Here is a 14,864-nt window from a genome sequence, read left to right on the forward strand (position 1 = left end):
ATGTGTAGGCAGAAGTACTCTGCCACTGAGAAGAACCTCTGAACTATGCTTTCATCTTGTAAGTGTAGGAAATGAATTAGGAAAACACATAGAAGCATGTAGTCATCATTGAATGTCTGTGGATGGATCCACCCTGCAGACTGCTGGTTTGAAACGAATGCATGGGTGTACTGCTCAGTGTTACCTTCAAGCACAGAGCTGGAGAATCCGACAGTTGTGACTGAAGTTATCACTGCTCATGGTACTGTCCCTTCCTAAGCACACAAAGGTGCTTATAGCTTCCTTTCCACCAGGCAGGGCCACATGTGTAGGTAGCATTGGCCAATGGATTGTGGGTAGTAGAGTCAGGTGTCATTGTCATCCAATTGAGCATCCAATTGCTGGTGTGAAAGCGTCTGGATTTGTTCCTCACCAGCAATTGTAGAAGCACATTGTAAAGCCATGCCTCCAGCATTCTTAGCATCACAGCATATTTTCTGAGAGTCACTCATTGACTTGCAACTTCATGTTTAGGCTACATTAGCTAGCTGGCAAGCCCTAGAGATCTGCACAGTCTAAGAGGCTGGATAACTCAGCAGTCCCAACCAGTGCTACAGGTCTGGAAAGCAGCTGGAGAAACTTTGGTGTTGAGTCTGCATTGGAAGATAGACGACGCTAGAGTCTGACATCTTGGAACAACGGCAGCATTGGCAAGCACTGCTTTATGAGAAGAGGGAGCTCATGCACCTGTATATGCTGGCTTCTTCCTCGTCCAACCTCCTCCCATCACAGTTTCCAGCCCATTGGAAGGTACCATGTACACTCACAATGGGTGCTTACCATTCTCAACATTCACCAACGTCCCACATGTTAATCCTCTTTAGAAAGGCCAGTCCTAGACATCACTTCATCCAGGCAAATTGATAACCTAGACCAACCTGTGACATTACAGCCTTCCCCCTTCTTCTCAAGGTCTGATCTGTAAACTGAATTCCACTCCATCTTGGAGATTATGCAAGCTGTATACACCATGCAGATAAAATGTACAGGAGCTATAGATTCTAACACATGGGAAGGAAGACAGTGAGTGCATAGCTGAGCTGGACCATGTGTTGCTCTATTTTTATATGGGAAAGAATCGATCTGTCTTGTGATTGATGACTTTGATCTATCCCTGGAAACCCTGATGCCAGGGAAAAAACCACTAAATGGGAAACCTTTATTTCATAAAATTACAAGTATTCTATTTCAACCCTGAATATTTTCAAAAGGAAGCATGAAAATTGAAAGTTGAAAATATAGTCACATAGGAAACAATTTTTAAAAAAATGTAAACTAAGCATTGATAACTTCAGCATTTGGGAGCCCGGGTAGAAGGGCTGAGAAGCAAAAACCAGCCCAAGAAATATAGAAAGACCTTGTCTGAACAACAAAGACATCAACAGCTAAGAGGAAATGAAAGGTGGAACAATAGTTTGTGGACATAATGCATTGTAAAGGTTTACTGTACTTGTCAAAGAGGTAGATAGCCTCGAGGGTGATGGTGTCTAGTCTTGGGGAATGCCTTAGCTGGTGAAGTGACTGCTGCAGAAGCACAAGGGCCTGAGTTTAATTCCACATAGAAATGCCAGGCATGATCCTAGTGCCGAGGAGGCAGAGACAGAAAGATCCCTGGGAATCTCTTACCAACCAGCTCTCCTGATTAGCCTGCCCCAGCCCCAATGAGAGACTGTGTCTCAAAAAAAAAACAAGGTGGAACACTCTTGAGGAGTGACACTTGTGGTTCTCCTCTGTCCTCTACACACACACACACACACACACACACACACACACACACACACACACACACATGAACATGTACATGTAACCAGACACAGAGGGACAAGAGAGAAATCAGAAGAGAGAGAGAGAGAGAGAGAGATTTAACATACATCCCTTTCTCTGGGTATATGTATACAAGGAAAATACTTTGGCCTTGCTCAAACATGGCGCACAATTCAAATTCATTTCATTTGAGTCTGTGACTATAGATTTAGCCATAATGTCAAACTATCACTTTTTAAAAATCACTTCCTAAAAATAGGTTCACTTCCTGCAGCATATCCCTGTACTTAGTATGTTATAGAGCAAAAATGTTGGCATTAGAAATGGATGTTCACAAATTAGCATCATTTTTCAAGAACCATATGACATAAAGTCAATCATAGCTATGACAAAATATAGAATTAGAATTCAGTCTCCGAGTTCATATCTTAGGGACCCTTAGAAACATACAAGCTCACAGATAGTTTTGATCAGTTTAAAATTCCCTCTTTTGGGGCCCAGTGCCTACTGTTGTAGCAGAGGGTCCCAGTCCAGTTTCCTTTATCCACAAGGTGGATCTGTCTTTAGCATCAGTTTTATGCATACCCTCTCCCTCTTCTGGCCTCCATGGGGACTGCACTGCATGTGTGCTACACGTAAGTTCGTGCATACTAAACACCCATACACTTAAAGCAAACAAACAATAAACAGGCAAATGTGTCTGGAGACTTTTCTTTTGGGCTGGTGAGCTGGCTAACTAGGTAAAGGTGGTTGCCACCAAACTTGACGACCTATGTTCGATCTCCAGGACCCAAATGGTGGGCAGCTCCCAAAGGTCCACCCACATACTGTGGTGTATGTGTGTACACATGTGCATGCACTCATATGCACATAAATCAATGTAATAAACATTTTAAGAGGTTTTAAAAAATCATCTATTTTCCATAGTAAAACTGTAAATGATCAAGAAAAACAGCTCAAGAAAGAAATATTTGATATTGAGTTAAAATGATCCATTTGGAGGTCACCAGTAATTAGGATTCCTGGAAGAGTCAATCTTAAGAAATTAATGGAGAGCTACAGTGGGCAGCAATTGGCTTCTATAAATCTAATTTTAAAAGTAAAAGTTCAAAGTTAAATGCTGTTTTCATATTTCAGGGTGATGTTTCCACGAAAATCAGCACAGATTAGTGGCAATGAAGTTCCGTCCCTTCCTCCAAGGCACCTTAATGGATACCTTCTGTTTTTATTACAATACCCTATCACTACTTTATACATGTCATGCAGGAACTTTTAGAGGGTTCTTTAATGGAATAGGAAACCTGCACCTCAGGTCTTCTTTGTTGTCTTGCCAAGTTAGGCTTCCATTTAAAATTCCTTGGGATGAGTTAATCTTTGTCTAAAATGGACATGGGAATATGCTCAGTATACTCCACTGACAGTTCAAGAGGAGAAAATGCAACTTTGAGTAAATAGTTTTTTTTTTTTTTTGGTTTTTCGAGACAGGGTTTCTCTGTATTGTTTTGGAGGCTATCGGTCCAGCCCAGCCTCGAACTCACAGAGATACGCCTGCCTCTGCCTCCCGAGTGCTGGGATTAAAGGCGCGCGCCACCACCGCCCGGCTTGAGTAAATAGTTTTAAAAATATAAATTAAATATAAATTTGTAGATGTGAATGTGTGTGTGTGTGTGTGTTTGTGTATGTGAGTATGTGTGAGCATGAGTACACATGTAATCTAGAAGACAGCTTTTTCATTCCTTGGGTATGGTTTATTTTAGTATTTGAGACAGGGTCTCTCGTTGTCTTAGAACTTGTGAAGTAGGCTAGGCTAGCTGTCCAGGGAATCCCAAAGATCTTCCTGTCTCCTCTCTGGCACCAGAATTACAAGATACCTGATTGTTCTTATGTGGGTTCTGGGAAATTGAACTTAGGTCCTTGTGATTGCATTATTACCCAGCCCCCATTTAATATAATGTTTATGGAAGACTACTGTGTGTTTTAGATATAATCCAGAATTATCAACTATGTTTTAATTCTGGTATTTATTTTTTCATGTGGCTCTGAAGATTGATAAGAGGGCCTCATGCATGCTAGACAAACACTTCTACCAAGAGCTACAGCCCCATATTTTTTTTTTATATTTTATTTTCCAGTTTAAATTTAGATAAGAAACAAGGTTGCTTCACAAGTCAGTTCCAGGTCCCTCTCCCATTCCCTCCCCTCCTCCCGTGCCCTTCCCCCAACCCCCCCCCCCCCCCGTTATCCCCTCATTCCCCCAGGGAGGGTGAGGCCCTCCATGGGGGTGTCCATAGTCTGTCATTTCATATAGGGCAGGGCCTAGACCCTTCCCCAAGAGTTCAGGGTGAGAGTGCACCTCACATTGTTCTATGGGAGTCCAAAGTCTGTGTGTATACTTGGGATGGGTACTAATCTGCTGCCCAAGGCTCAATAGATTCTCTAGGCCTCCTCACTGACACCCAGATTCAGGGGGTCTTGATCAGTCCCATGCTGGATTCCCAGGCTGATGCCTGGAATTCAAGAGTTAACCTTTGTCAGGTCAGCTGTTTCTGGGGGTTAAACCAGCCCAGTCTTAATCCCTTTGATCATCAGTCCTCCCTCTCTGCTACTGGCTTTCTTGAGTTCAGCTCAGTACTTAACCGAGGGAGTCTGCCTCTTCTTCGATCAGCCACTAAATGAAGTTTCTGTTTCCCAGACTCTCTGGCCATAGGATTGTAGGCTGGCACTCCCCAGATCTATGTCTAAAATCCATATATGAGAGAGTACATGCCATGTTTCTCTTTTTGTGACTAGGTTACCTCACTCAAGATGGTTTCTTCTAGTGTCATCCATTTGCCTGTGAATCTCATGATTCCATTATTTTTTTCTGTACAGCCCCATATTTAATGCATATTTTTACCATGTTAATAAGAGAGAATCTGCACAGTGTCTTTGTGCAGGAGACAGTTGAACCTTTTCCTTGCTTTCTCATTCTCTGTTCCACCTTAGCTTATTTCTTTGAGGATGAATACAGAGTCATATGACAAATTCAGAGTCATGTGATGGAGAAATCAGTATTTGACAGAAACTAAGACAAACAGCAGTAGTTTCAGGAATAGCTCTGTTACATATTCCCTTGAAACAAACTATTTTTATGAGTATTGTTGCTTTAAGGGTCTTGATTCCCTGAGGTCTTTTCAGCTACAATTGATAATGATCATCATTTTAGGATGTTTTACAAATGTCTTGGTGTGACAATACTAGCACAGAGTTTGGTGACAGGAAATCCCTAAAAATATCTGTTAATAGAAGTATATTTCTTTTTCATATAAATGAAGTTTAGATTTAAGTAGCGTAGGGAAAGAATGACAACATGGGTCAGGGTGGGCTTAGGCTCCTTTCACATTCTTTACAAACTTTCAGCCCATTGTTCAAAATGATGTCATTGCTCCTGTCAGCAGGAAGGTCAAAGAGAAAATGAAGGAACAGAAAGGGAAGATGCCACCTCATATGAAGACATTCAGAAGACTGTTAGGTGTTATTCTTCTACTTCAGGATTTAATCCCATGGTCATATGTATTAGTCAGGTTTCTCTAGACAGAACTGCTAGAATGAACATCTATCTATCTATCTATCTATCTATCTATCTATCTATCTATCTATCTGATTTATTAGAGTGGCTTACAGGCTGTGGTCCAGCTAATCCAACAAAGGCTGTTTTACTAACAGAAGGTCCAAGAATCCAGCAGTTGTCAGTCCATGAGGCTGGATGTCTGAACTGGTCTTCAGTGTATGCCAGAACCCTGGAGAAGTGGGCTTTAATGACAGCAGAGGAACAGACTTGCCAAGGAGAGCAAGAGTGGGAACAGACAAAGAGAGCAAAGCTTCTTTCTTCTATGTTCTTTATGCAGGCTACCAACAGGATGTGTAGTCCGGATTAATGGTGGGTCTTCAACCTCAAAAGATCTGGATTAAAAGTGGGTGAGTTAATTAAGAAAAATTCCTCACAGTTTTACCCAACAGCTTAGATTTTAGTTAATTTCAGATGTGATCCAGGTGACGACCAAGAATAGCCATCAAAAGCCCACCTCTTGTCAACTGGACACATAATCATATTTCCTTCCTCATGTCATCCTTAATTATTCCAAGTGGAAAAAATAACCAGGTCATAATTATGCCTATATATGCCTCATGCAACTGCCAATATATTATAGATTTTATTATATGTTTATTTTATGTTTATATTTATTATATTTATTATATGTTTATATATATTATATTATATTAATTACAGATTTTATTAATGTTCCTTAAGGGACATTCTTTTAGTACCTCAAAACTTAAATATGAGAAATACTGATCTCTTAATTGATGTTACATCACATGATAAATTGAGGGAAAAACACAAATATCTGTACAATCACATTCTTAGCTGGTATTTGGAAATACCTTCCTCTACTATCCGTTTTGTATTTCCTTCATTCTCTTTTTGTGGAGGAGTGACCCATACATTCACCCCTGAAGAATTTGTGCTTTTTTTCCCCCTGCCTGGATTAGGCTGTTGTTTCTTGTCATAGGACATGGTGGCACCAAGAGGCACCCTTAAAGGAACTCCTGTACTCCAGACATAATCTTTCTTACCACCATTATGGAGAAAGAATCCACTTTCCTCATGGTAATCTGGATTGATCACCCTTCCTAACACTGTTATCCTCTCTTAGCTGTTGATTTAGGGGCATTAGAAGCCCAAAGTGGCTACGGGGAAGTCTGAGCTGCCAGTTCAATGGAATGTTTATTCTGTCATCTGGCAGAAGTACTCCTTGCTTTGAAACCAAAACTTCTGTGCCAACAGAACTTATTAAGGCCATGAGAACTGCTAGCAAATTGTTTCCTGGTGGGTCATTAGAGATGATAATGTGTGGAACCATTGTCTTTCCCACCCCTTATTTCTGGACTCATGGACCCTGGCTTTGCTGTACCATATAGTGGACATTGCTTCAAAGCATATACCGCCTTTTGGAGAACCCTGCCCTAGACATCCAGGCTGCTGCTATTTCTGTAACTGTGTCTTCAAAAGGTAGTTATTCCTTTCTACCAGGCCAGTTACTTCAGGATGGTCGGAAGCATGGTAAGACCAATGGATCTCATGAACATGAGTCCACTGTTGCACTCCTCTAACTGTCACTGTTCTATTGCTGTGAAGAGAAACCATGGTTAAAGCAACTCTTACAAAAGAAAGCACTTAATTGGGGGCTTCCTTATAGTTTCAGAACTTTAGTCTATTATCTTCATAGTGGCATGCTGGCACTGGGGCGGCAGCTGAGAGCTACATCCTGATTCACAGGCTGAGTAGGTGGAGAGGAGAAACACTGAGTCTGGTGTAAACTTTTTGAAACACCCAAGGCCACACTTCCTCCAATAGGGCCACGCCTCCTAACCCTTCTCAAATAGTGCGGCTCCCTGAGGACTAAACACTCAAATATGAGACTGTGGGAGCCATTCCTTTTCCTATTCAACCACCATATCATACTTGCTCAGCAGAGTATGTATGCAGTATTTATTCTGGGTGGCTATGCACTCGGCCTAGAATTTGGGATGTCTTTTCCCCATGAAAAAGGGGAAGAGATCCAGGTTTCTGTCACTGATTCAAATGAGAATGATTGTTGGTTTTGAATGTAAAAGGTTCCCTACAGGATCATATGAGACAGCCGTACTGGTGGCACTATTAGGAGATTCTGGATTCTTTATAAGGTGGAACCGAACTATGAAGAATGGATAACTGGAATCAAGTCCTTAGGAATATTTTGTCTCTGTCCCTTCCTTGTCCTTCTGTTTCCTGTCGCTCTTGTCATACACACTTCTGTTACCATAATGTCCTATCTAAACTCATGACCTGAACCTTCTGAAACTGTGAGCCAAAATAACTGTCTTTCCTTGTCTTTAAAGGAATTTTTAAAAAAGACTTATTTATTTTCATTTTATTTGTATGGGTATTTTGCTTAAATGAATGCATGTCTATGTACCATGTTTGTTCCTGGTGCCCATGGGAGGATGAAAAGGCCATTAGATTCTCCTGGAACTGGAGTTACAGATGATTGTGAGCTGCTACATGAGGTCTGGGACCTGGACCTGGATTCCCTGCAAAAGCAGCAAGTTCTTAATCACTGAACCATCTCTCCAGTCCTCAGTCCATCTTCTTTTAACTTAACCTCTGTCAGGTATTGTATTACAGCCATGGTCTTTGAAGATGGGCCCAAATCTAGTATTCATAAATTGTTTAACTTTCATGAGTAACTTTATGGAAATCATCTAAACCTGCATATAAAATTCTTGAAAACCAGGATGACAGATACACAGAGATGCCATGCTTATTAAATCCCATCCACAACTTCCACAATGTCTATCTGAACAGCAATAAACTCTGGTATGTGCATCTTCAAAGAGGGCACATCCAGAAGACTTGAATATCCCAGGAGAAGAGTCTTTAGAGAATTTTTCTAGTCACCTAAGTCTCATTAATGAAGAATTAAGTGCAGAATGTGCTGTATTTGTCCAGTAAGTGTTTGTAGAAAGAATAAATAAAATTGAAGAATATTTCTATGAATTCTCTCAAAGTATTTATTGCATAATAGATGTTAACTTGATAAAAATGAAAAACATTATGTTTATTTTTTTTCATTCTTCACTGAAAACTATTTTGAAAGCTGGTTTTTGAGAGGCAGTAGTGAAGAAGAAAGCAAGGTCCCTGCTTTTATTTAATTAATTTTTAGTTTGTTGCAGGGAATCTGCTCTTTCTAAAATTTGAGGATACAATATTTTCACTATTTAGAATTCTGAATGAGGTTCATCCTGTCTCAAGAGTACAGAATTGTGAAAGATGTGCATCTTATCTCAAGATTAGAGGTTGGGAAAGCATGGAAAGGGCTCCTCAGAATGAGTTAGAATACTGGGTGTGGGACACCAGCTCCATCTGAGGACTGAAGTGAGTGAAAGAGGTTTAAGGACAATAGGCCTGACTCACCAAGCTGGTCCAGAAAATAGGTATGGTAGCTTTGATGAACTTGGAGAGCAGCTATGACACAGGTAGACAGAAGCGTCTGAAAGACTCTTGCCAGACTGTAGTACCCATAATAAACTTTTCCCTTTGGTGCTCTGCCTGGTATTAGGAGCACAAACACAGCATTCTTAGCTCAGTGATGTCAGGGTGCAGTTGTTTCTAGATCCATATATGCATTTACTTACCATCTACTCATACAATTATCTATCTATCCACCTACCTACCCACCTACCTGTTCATACATCCATCCATCCATCCATCCATCCATCCATCCATCTATCCATCCACACACCAACTGACACATTCACTCATCTATCCACCCCTCCATTAGTCTACTAATTCATCCACTCAGCACACTTATCCACCCTCCCATCCACCCATCCATCCATCCATCCATCCATCCCTCATCATCCCACCCTGTTGGGATAATCTTTTTGTACACTGTGTGAAGATGTGCCTATGTCCTTCCTCACTGCCTAAGGCACCTTTTGATAGGTTTAATAAAGAGATGATGGCCAGTAGCTAGGCATGAGAGGATAGGTGGGATAGAGATAGGAACTCTGGGAAAGAATCTAGGATGGAAGATTTCCAGTAAGATTTGGAGGAAGTCAGACATATAACACTGAGGAGAGGTAATGAGCCATGTGGCAGAATGTAGATGAATATAATCAGGTTAATTTAAGTTTTAAGAGCTAGTTGGGAACAAACCTAAGCTAAGGCCAAGCTTTCATAATTAGTTTGGAGCTGGTAGTCCAAAGAAAGACTGACTGTACCATTCACTCACTCATTAACCCACTAATCCCTCCCTCCCTCCTCTCTCTCTCCCTGCCTCCCTCCCTTCCTCCATGAATCCATCCACACAGCCATCAGCCAGTCCACCTATTCACCTACCATCCATCTATTCATATATTATTAATCTAATTATCACTCACTAATTCTCCCACCAATTCACACATTCATTCGTCCATACCTCCACTATGCCATCTATCTACCCACCCATCCATTAATTTATTATTCATCTACCCACCCACTCATTCATTCACTCACTAATGCACAGTTTCATTCATACATTCCTCTACTAAGCCATCTACCCATCTATCCATCCATCCACCCATCCATCCATCCATCCATCCACATAATTAATAATTCAAAAAATACCTATCAAATACCTTTAATGATGATACACAAGTTGTGGTTTCTTAACAAGCCTTTGAGGGCACAGAAAAAGATAGTCAATCAGTCAGTTACAACATAAAGTGGTGGAGCTATTCTGAGTGTAAAGCACATGGTGATAGTGGCCTCAGCAAATGCCAATCTTAGGTGCTGGGGTACTCATGTGCTCCAAGGATGCTAAGTTCCTCTTCAGTCAAAGGGATGGATTTTGACTACTCCAAGTGCATAGTGTAATCCCATTTCCATGGTCAATAACTCCTCAGCAGCAGAAGTTGCAGCATCTCCACCATATCAGCGGTTACATGTATCTCCACAGTCCTTACCATGTGGGGGACATTGCTCTAAATGGTTTATCTGTATTAACTGGTTCTTGCTTGAGAGATATAAGAGTGAAAATGATAATTGAGAGACATGAAAGGCTTTGATTTTATTCTAACTCAGGTGGTGACAGTTTCTTTTAAAATATTTTGTTTTTTATTTAAAATTTTATGTGTATTGATGTTTCGTTTGCATGTTCGTTTGTGTTCAACTAGCATGCGAGGTAACCATAGAAGCTAGAAGAAGGCCTTAGAAACCCCCTGAAACTGTAGTAACTGTTGGTTGTGAAACACCATGTTGGTGCTGGGAAATTGGTGCTTTTAATCACGGAGCCATACCTCCAGACTTTTTACCTTTCATGCCTTTTCCTATTGGCTGGGGTCAGACCTCATAATCTTATTTGATTAGATAGTTTGAAAAGGACCTACAGAAAGGAAAAGAAGGAGAAAGGATTACTGCTCCAAGCCCAAAGATTTTACCAGGGGTGTTTGTGTGTGTGTGTGTGTGTGTGTGTGTGTGTGTGTGTGTGTTTTGCAGGAGGTGGGGACTGGGGTAGTGGTGGTGGGAGGGTGGGGGGATAAAAGGAGGATGGGTTTGAACATTTGCATAAGTGTCTTATAAGCTAGGGAAGATAAAATATTTGAATTTCTTGTTTTAAAGACAGGTTTCATAGTATTTGATAGAAAAGGCTCATAAAATATTTTTCACAAATCCCTCCTCTTTTTAAATACTGTTTTCTTCAAAAGCACTAAGATGTCAGCTTTCTTTTTCTATCCTATTCTGGGTAAAACCTGCAACAGAGAAGGAGCAATTGTTTAGTATTAGTTGACTCAATAAGTTTGAGTTGGGCCCCTAGTACGAACTATTATTCCATCTATTTAGTTAGCTTGGTTTAAGATGATCCTGCCTTCTTAGGGGTGCTTGCTTGGCCAGGAGACTGACCTGATTCCATTAAAAGGTTAGGTCTGAGTCTACTGTCTTGAGCAGGAGGAGTTTTCTCCTAAGGCCTCCACTGCTACTTTAATTTCCTGACTCCCTAAAGACAATAGACCCTAAGAACCAGATCAGAGATCAGAGTTCCCCGAACACATTTGGCACCTTTGTCCTCTGGCAAAGAAGAAGCTGCCTTGAGTCCCAAAGATGTTTCTTATTTTTAGCCAGGAAAGAAACTGGTTATCTTTCTTTGAGGTTTTTGATGAGGGTCTTCCTCCCTCAATTTAGGGTTTGTCTATTTGAACAGAGATAGGAAAGCTGATAGACCTAGAGCTTTGGGGTAAACATGTCCTGATCTGACCTTGAACCTGACTCTATTGGTGGGAGGAAAAGCCAGACAAACCTTTGCCTTCTGTCAGGGGTGTACAGAAGAAGCCAGAAGTTTGTCATCTGTTTGTGACTGACCTTTCTATCTGTCAGTCTAGTAGGGATCTACCCTCTAGACCCTCGCTTCAGTTATTTGAGACATCTTCCCATCCCTACTACAGCCAAAACAAAAATATTGAATCCCAAATCCTATCTTCTTTATCTCTTAATGTTCACACACACACACACACACACACACACACACACTATGCATGTGGTTTATCTGTATTTGTTTATGAAAGTTGATTTCATTCCTTCTTATTGCTGCTTACTTTTCCATGGGATATTTGCAATATAAGTTTCTTTTTTTATGAGCATTACAAAAGAGTGGATTTCAATGTTGTAAGCTTCTTCTTAGGTATTATCTGTTCAGATCATGCCTAGTTCTTCTTTGTAGCAAAAAAAGTTTCTAGTAATATTCTTTTGTAAATATTTTTGCTTATATCTGAGAAATTCCTAGAAGCAAAATTACATGGCCTGAAGAGATGTATATTAAACACTTAAACATAAAGACAGAGTGTCACCAGCAGGCATGTAACTATCTCCTGCCCCACATCCTGATGGATATCTAAATGGAAGATAACCTCTGTTATGAATCCTTCATGGTTTCAGAGTGCCATACCCTCCTCTTTCTCAAGGGTTCACAGGGTCTGCTGAACCATGCAATGGCCAGCAATTGATAAACAGGACAAAAGGCCTTTTCTGTGTCTTCCCAAAGCATACTTAGCACCATCTAGACAGCAGAGATGATGCTTAAAGTTGGCTTTGGAACAGTGGGTAGCAAACTATGAGCCCAGTACTGAATCTGACTGCCCATGAATTAGCAGTATTTATTATATTTGAGAATGACTAGAACAAAGTAAAATAATATATTCAACATGAAAATAAAGTGAAATTCATATTTCAAATTTCTTAGGTTTTACTGGAGCATGGACCACATTTATTTGTTTGCATATTATTTAGACAAACACATATTTCCATATTATTTATATGCACCTACAGGTTTATATTCTATTTGCATATGTTTATAAATTGTTTATGGTAGATTTGTAAATTTACAACGAAGACCCTATGGACTATAAAGCTGTTGATATTTGCTTTCTGGTCTCCTACAGAAAATAACTTCTTAGCATTCCTTCAGGACTAGGTTGTTATTTTTCTTTTGCATTAATTGCATTTACTTCTTCTCAACATTTTTCTCTCTGAATCTTTGTAGTATTTCTTTTCCCTTAACACTTTACTAAAGGTATTATTGCAAATTATCAAGGCTTTCTTTAATAGTGAATTTCATTTTACTACTTGCCAAGTTTCTGAAGGTAAAATATATTTTAAGGAAAATAAAGAATAATGTTCCCCCCTTTGATTGGTCTAAAATTAATTTTGGTCACAATATTAATGCAAAACTAATGAAATTCAGAACTAAGGGATTTTAAAAAGAAAAGGAATAAAAAAATAGCTCTTAATCTTTCTAGTCCTAAGTTTCCCTAGCAAGACTCATTTCATTTTAGGATAGAAACTAAAGGAACCATGACTCCCTCTCATCTGGGATTCATTAAAACAACAACAAAACATCAGCCTTTTTGAGTCAAAACTGGCCAGAGGCTGATCAGCTGCTTGAAAATTCTCCATCTGAGCTCAGGGATGTAGAGAATGGCTTGGTTGTTTTACATTCTTTCACTGGCTGGGTCATCATTCTCTTCAAGGTGAGATGATTTTGTGGGCCACCCTCTTTTATAAAATAGATTATCTTTTATTTATTTACTCTTTCAGAATTTCATACTTGTAAAAACATATTTTGATTATATCTATTTTTTTCATTTCCCCTAGGTGCAAGGTATCTCCCTTTCCTTTTCTGCCCTCTCCCCAAAACAAAACAAAACAAATAAACAAAATACTCAATTGAGTCTGCTTAGTTTTGCCTGTGAAATGTGACTGATCTTGTTGGGTTGGCAAACATCACTGCTGTGGATTCATTATTTCAATGGCCAAGTCATACCTAGAAGACAACAACATCTCACAGCACTTGTGCTCCCTCTGATTCTCACATTCTTTCTGCTCCCTTTTCTGCAATGTCCCCTGAGTCTAGGTAGGGGATGATATAGACATCCCATTTAGTGCTTAGAACTCAATAGTCATTTTTACTAGTTATTAGTCTCTGCATTAACTTTAGTATTCTTTGTATGTAGAGGTAATGCCTTGAGTCTATCTTGAAAAGGATTTTTTTCATTAGTGTGAATATAATATGGTGGAGCTTATAGCAACACACCCAGAATTTACCACCTGTAAGAAGTCTTGAAGATTTAACTTAGGCATTACTAAGATGGAAATGATAAATTTTTTACACTCAATACTGAGAAGGCACTGATATTTGAGTATATTTACATGCTTGGGTGTCTATCCTTCATGCAGCTCATGAGTAGGTAGAACACAAATTATGATCCTATTTTCAAATGGGAAAAGAGAGGGTGATAGGTCCAGTACATGTCTCCTTCAAGCACCAATTCAACAATTTTCTAGGGTACCTCTTTGTCCTGAGCACTGAGAAGCCAACAAGGTCCAAATTTGCCAGACTCCCTTGAAGCTGGAGTTCTAAATGGTCTGTAACAGCCACTTACACGGAAATTAAGTTTGATGTCGAGTTATATAGTAAGAAAGACCTGTACTGTGCCAAGAAACTTTAGCTGATGAGAAGAGATTATGGCTGAGAGGCAATTCCTGAAGGCAGACATCAGAATGTGGCTTTCTGACTGTCTATCCTCCTCTTTATGTCACTATCCAGTGCTCCCCTGAAAACCATCCCCAGAGGACAACCAAGACCCCAATCTTCCAGCCCTCACAACTGTGCCATTTCAATTGGTTTCTTATGTAAAGGTTTTCATTTTTTCCTAAAATAGAGATTTATTTTTCAGCTTAAGCTGATGACATGGGATGCTGAGAAGTTTGTCCCAATAAGAGTTAATAGTTTGATTGGACCTAGAGGCAAGTGACTGGTCTCCCAGCTGGATACCATCACCTCTTGGCCCTAGGCCCTGGGACACATCCCTGGCCCCTCCTCCACCAATCACTGTCCCACTAGCTAGACAAAAGGCAAGACTACTCCACCACCATCCCTCCCTGGACCCTGTAATCTACAAGCCCTACTCTACCCCCCACTCCTCCACCCCTCATGGCCTCAATG

The 14,864-nt window shown here is 40.1% G+C and overlaps 1 long non-coding RNA gene across 2 annotated transcripts in view; it reads right to left on the reverse strand.

The window, feature by feature from the left end:
- LOC121133831 overlaps window positions 1–14,864 on the reverse strand; it is a 100,189-nt gene that overhangs the window by 42,412 nt on the left and 42,913 nt on the right. The gene's annotated exons all lie outside the window — the stretch shown is intronic.

Source organism: Mesocricetus auratus, unplaced genomic scaffold (assembly GCF_017639785.1).
Source record: "Mesocricetus auratus isolate SY011 unplaced genomic scaffold, BCM_Maur_2.0 Super-Scaffold_100024, whole genome shotgun sequence".
Taxonomy (NCBI): Eukaryota; Metazoa; Chordata; class Mammalia; order Rodentia; family Cricetidae; genus Mesocricetus; species Mesocricetus auratus.